Source organism: Hirundo rustica, chromosome 8, assembly GCF_015227805.2.
Source record: "Hirundo rustica isolate bHirRus1 chromosome 8, bHirRus1.pri.v3, whole genome shotgun sequence".
NCBI classification, from domain to species: Eukaryota; Metazoa; Chordata; class Aves; order Passeriformes; family Hirundinidae; genus Hirundo; species Hirundo rustica.
Window position 1 is genome coordinate 12,441,805 of NC_053457.1, and position 6,273 is coordinate 12,448,077.

Consider the following 6,273-nt stretch of genomic DNA (forward strand, 5'->3'; position numbering starts at 1 on the left):
CTTTCCCTGAAAGATCATTTAAGTACCACAACTATGTTTTCATCCCTGCCTTTAGTCTTGGTTCATCTCAGACAGACAGTAGCAGCTTTCAGGAAAATGTCTTTTGGGTAACGGGGAAAAGAGGAAATAACCTCCACCATCAAGAATAAAATCATCCAATCATAGAAACTTTTAGATTGAAAAAGACCTTTAAGATGACTGAGTCCAACCATTAACCCAACATTACCAAGTCCACCACTAACCCAAGTCTCTAAGTGCCACATCTACATTTTTAGGTACTTAACAAATACTTCCAGGAACAGTGCCTCAGTGACTTTCCCAAGCAGCCTGTTTCAACCTTTGATAAACCTTTCCATGTAGACATTTTTCCTAATATCCAATCTAAACCTCCCCTGGTGCAACTCAAGGCCATTTCCTCTTGCCTTGTCACTTTTTACCTGGGAGAAGAGGCTGATCCTCACCTGGCTACCACCTCCTTTCAGGCACCTCCACTTCCATGTAAGTCCAGAGTAATTGCAGTTGATCTTAATTTGTGCACCTTAAATTTAGTGAGTTACGTGCATAAAATGCAAAGCTGAACAATTTTGAGTACACTGGTTTATTTACAGAGAAAAGCAAGTCAAAGTCCAAGAAAGGTCATAACAACATATTGTTTTAAATATCGAGTTACAACATTCACATCCATCATGAATTCCATGTCTCTGTTCAAGTACTTATGTGGGGGTAAGATATAACTTTTGCATAGGATTTAAAGAAAATGATTTTAAGCTTCCAGACTACTGGAGCTAAAGCAGCAAAGAAAATTCTCTGCCTGTCAGTACAACTTGTTATACAATTAATTTGAGCTAGGAACAGAGTATTTACAGGGTAATTTGCAATATGTAAACTGTTAAGCACAAAATGGCACTCTTTAAGTCATTAAACACAATTCACCTTCATTACAGGCACAGTTGGGATCCAGGGATTTCTTATTTTGTGAGTGTGAGCATAAAAAATGGTTGTTGTCAGGAGGATGACTTCTGTAGAATTTAATCAGGTCTAATACCAAGTATAAATGATCAAAATTATGTTTGATCAACAAAACTCACAAAATATTTCCTCTCAACAAGCCTCTGAAATTAAGCTTATTAATGCACTCAGGAATTCACCTTTAACGTGTAACTCTAGGAGCACAAAACAGTTAATGTGATCACAGTCAAATTGCAATTAGGTTTCATCAAGACTGATATAATGGTATTTTCCTTCATGCTAGATAAACTGTTAGTTAAGGGACTATATCATTGTTTCGCATGCTTTCTGGTTTTAATAAGCATACAGACTTGAAAAAGCCCAATAGCAGCTGCTTTTAGCATGTTTTAATCATCCCAAGTAGTTATTCCTAAACTGAAGTCTAGGACTACATACAGATTTAACTCTTTCACTGAGGAGTTTTAAAGACTCAAATTAAGTTTTTCTTCTGTGATTTATACATTTTTAAGGGCAAATAACATATTCCTAATGATCCTGGACCTAATTAAGTATAAATTACTTTTCCTTGTGAGAAATTAATGCTGATTTCTACCAATAGAAAGTTTGGGTGCAAGTACCAAACGTTACAGTCTTGTCTGTAACTTTGAAAGGATGGATGGGCCAATGGGCAAGTTCATTCTTCATGCAGTTTCCAAGGGCTCTCCCAAACTATATCGATGCAGCCTATGCATGTGATTTCCCATCTGCATTCACAATCTAAAGAATAAGTTCAACACCACCATTGTTTCGTGCAAACAGGAACAGCTCCAGTGTCAGTACTTATGTAGAAGGCAGTAGGCCTGAGTCTTATTTGTGTGGATGACAAGAAGAAACAAGAAAAGTATTTCTGGCTAAAGGAAACCCTCAAAAACCAGGTCAAGTCAGTCTCCTGTAAGAACCCAAGAGACTTTTACACTGAAGTGTAAAAGGTACAAGGAGAAGGTAGAATTTCCTTTTCCTGAGAGATGTGAAGTTGGATTCACCATTGTCCTACCTCCTCATTTAGAGAAGATATCATCTAGTGAACCTACAGCACACAACTCAGAAAACATTACTAGACAAAAATTACTTGCAAAAAGGGAGAACTGACAGCTGCCAGGAATTTTGATTAAGAGAAAGAAATAACTTATTTCCTAACATCCAACTGAAATACAATTCTTAGAACCTGGACTTTAAGAAATAAAAGTAGTCATTTCAATACTTTCCTTGATTATTTTTTAATTTTAGCTGAACTAGATTTTGTATCTTGAGATGGTATTTCTGAGACTACATGATTAAGGCAAGAGAGCTTTTAAAGATATTTGTATCCTAGATCATATTCACCTCTCTAACATTTTTGTTTGGTGTATAAAAAATGAATAGAATGACCCAGATTTTTTAGAGTTCCATATAAATTAAAATCACAGAAACACAGAAGGGATCTCAAGAGAGCACTTAGTCAAACTCCCTGCATGAGGGAAGAACCAAGAACACTTAAATCATCCTTACCATATTTAAACTGTTCTTAAAATTGCTGGTTAAGGCGTATTAACAGAATGTTTCTGTGTAAACCACTGCAATTTCTGAACACCCAGAATTCAGAAGTTAAACACATTTATTTTTGACATCATTGTAGGCCTCTGAGCTTAAATATTCACAAATTAAAAATACCTCGGTTGTAGTTGAAAAGGTCCATTTTCCTGTAAGTCTTTTACTTTCTGGGATAATTAAGCAGTGTTTATTCAAACTTGCTCATATGCTATGCCTTATAGACATCTTATCATTTTTCTATATGTAAATATCTTCTGTAGGGTGTGGTGTCCAAAATTATTTACTAGCTAAAGCCTCAGACATGTTTATCAGAGCAATACAGGTACCTCTTATTTCTATGTGACATTTCTGTTAGTACACCCCAAAACAAGTTCTTTATTTTTTTGCAATACCATCCAATTCCCTGCTTATAACTTGACTATAACACCTCGAATGCATTCTGAACTTTGTAACTGCTCTGTTTCTGACTGCACCTATTGATTTCACTCTTGTTGACACCAAGCCATTTCCTCAATTTATCAAGATGTCTTTGAATTACAGTTTTGTCTCTCAAAGTGCTTGCAGCCAAACCCTTGTGTTTTGGTGTCACCCCCAAGTGATGTAACTGTAGTCTATATTTCATTGTACAAGATATCAGTGAAAATAATATAAGAGCTGAGTGAAGAACTGGTCCTTGTAGATATTCAGTTGAAATTTCCTGGTATTTGAGAGAATCTTTTAACAAGCTCTGCATTCCCATTACAGTCATCACATCAGGACTGCCCTTTTCCAATACCCCTTGAGAAAGCAGTGTTAGAAAATACCAGATTCTTTATGAAAGATATATCCTATCTACCATTTTCCTTTGAATCACTTATCACAATCTCATAAAGAAGGAAATTGTATTGCTTTGATGTGACTTATTTCCCATGGATATATACACCTATATTTTAATGGTACTATTTCTTCCTATTTCTTCCATGAAGAAATAGTTCCTTCTAAATAGATAATTCTAGAATATTTGTGGAGATTGATTGGTCTAAATCACTCCTATCTTCATTTTTCCCCTTTTTTTAAAAAAAAAATATTTTTTTTTTGAAAGGAAGATTCCATGCTTATTCTTTCCCAGCCTCCCACAAGCTCGCCAAATTACTCTGAGGTTATTTTTGTTTCCTTAAGTACTCTAAAATGAACACCCTCTGATCTGGAAGCCATATCCTGCACAAACAAGTGATTACAAAGTATCTTTAAATTTTCTTGTCTGGTTCTCCCTAGTCCTACAGAAATTCACAGTGTAAATAAATATGAAATGGCAAATTGTTCAACACCTAAATAATGATATATATTTACACCAGTGACTTGTGTGACATGATGCAGTGACTCATGAAGCAAATGACTCTTCAATTCCTATTTTAGCGATACAACACCACTTGTCTGTGGTTGAGAGGTGGTTAAAAGAAAGGTAAACTAGAAGTCAGGTGTAGATGGTGTAGAAGGAAAAACTGTAGATGGTTGGTGCTTTTGCACTGCAGTAAGAGCACAATAGAAAACTTAAAACATTACTGGTTTCAAGTCCAGTTAATTATCCACCACTGATAAAATAGCTTCAGCTGATGCATCTGCCCTAGAATCCCTTGACATGCTTTGTACTGAAACCATGTTTTTTTTCTCTCTTGGAAACATTTTTTTTCCTCTGTGGTCCTCCTGCCCCCACCTCGAACCACAGGGTTCAGTATACTCACTGACTGAACATGGAAGGTCGAAAAGGTGGAAAATTTGTCATGCAGCAGTTGTAAGGAATCTCTTTTTTAACAGCAAGCTAGAAACTCCATTAAAGACTGAAGAACAGTCAGTTTCTATTTCCATTCCCACTTGCAAAAAATCCCCATGGAAATTTCTGGACTTCTAGTTAAAGGAATATTATTTTAACTCCTCATACTTTTTCTCCTGGAAATATACCCTTGATAAGTGAAAGTTTGGTCTGAATGTTAAAATGTTTCTAAGTGTTACAATGTCCCCTTATTAAAAGACAGTCAAAGTGCCAGAATTTCTTTGCCAAATGAGTAGAGTACAAGTAAGGTACTTGTACAAGTAAGGTAAGAAGTGGACAGTTTTGTACAAAAAGTTTTTTAGACAGTAGAGAGGAAGGGGGAGGAAAGGCAGGGATGATAAGAAGATGGACTGACGCTGAATTGTGCAAATTGAAAACTACCCCCTTCATCCTTTCAAAACCAACTCAAAGTAAAAGCAGAATTTGAGACAAAGAAACACTGCCAGAAGTGTTTACTAGCATTTTTGAAGTACTTTTTTTCCAAAAATTATCTGTTCACTTTTTATATATCTGATTCAAAAGTCTCTTCTTATACTGTAAACAGTAAATGCTAAAATGTAGGTCCATATGTAGGGCCCAGTAATATCAATAAAGCTGTGCTTCCTCAGGAGTTACAGTCATACTACATAGACAATAAAATTTTTTTTTCTACGTAGACAGAAACTGTAAGCACAAAGTGTGTCTGGTCACATATTCCATGAAGTTACGAACGGCGTGTCCCTGCTTTCAGTCCTGCACTCTGTGATTTGCCATAAAATAGCAAGTTTGATAAACCTAGAAGTAGATGTATTTCTGAGGAAAAAAAAAATAAAATGCTATACAAATATAATTCTCTAAGGAAAGCTGGAATCCTAGGAGTACAGAAAGGGATATCAGCATTAGGAATTATTCCAAGGGCTAAAGTCACAGTATCACAGATATTGTAGACACTACAGACTATATAAATTATTATAATTTCAAAACCTCTAAATATTTCATGAACTAAATTGTATGATCTGGCCAACATTTACTGTTAACCAAATAAGTAACTAAGCTGCCCATTAATTCAGAGAGCAGAGTGTGATAATAAAACTGCTCTTAAAAATGGGAGTCGTTGTGAATGACTGCTTTTAACATTTTAATAAGCATCATTAACTTCATATGAAAGGTTTATAAACATTTACTTTGCAAAACTTCTCTACTAGCAATAGGATGGATTTCACTGCTTGTTCTTACAGAGGTTCCTTTCTTAAATCATGAACTGAAAGTAGGCAATGTGCAGCCCAAACTTCACTGCAAACCTTCAGACCATATAAAATATTATAAACCTTCTCCCATTCCTGAGATCTAGTTCCAACACACACCATAAGTTGGTCACTTATATTCCACAGAGCTCGCTTTTCTTTGGCTATTTTCCTTTTGTCTGTTGCACTTCAGGCAAAACCTTCCTTCCCCCCATATTTAATGGAATAAACCTATTAGCAGTCAATCATTAATTCCTAGGGGCTCAATTCAGTAAAGAAAAAATTACCCCCGCAGTTGTCTGCTATGTGATCTCCTGATGGCTGTGCAGATGAAGAGTCTGATCAAAATAGCTTATGTGGAAGTAATAAAAGAAATGCATTGCAGTTACGTGGCACTTTCTGGCTTAAGAATCTTCACATATTAATTAGTGAAACTTCACAACACCCGTGTGGAGAAGGTAAAGACTATAAATGCTTCATGAAAGGATAACCAAGGTATAATGAGTTGAAAAGTACTTCCAAGGGAAAACTGTGAATTGTTGCCGGACTGGGGATTAAAGTTGCTCAGGAAGTCACTTGGTCTGTCTATGAAGTTTCTCACGCAGCACCGCATTTCTGCAGGTAGAAGTTCTAACCACACACAATTCTCTTTTTTTCCCCTCTGTGATGAACCCCAGTTCTTCCCCGCTCTTTCCCCTGCCC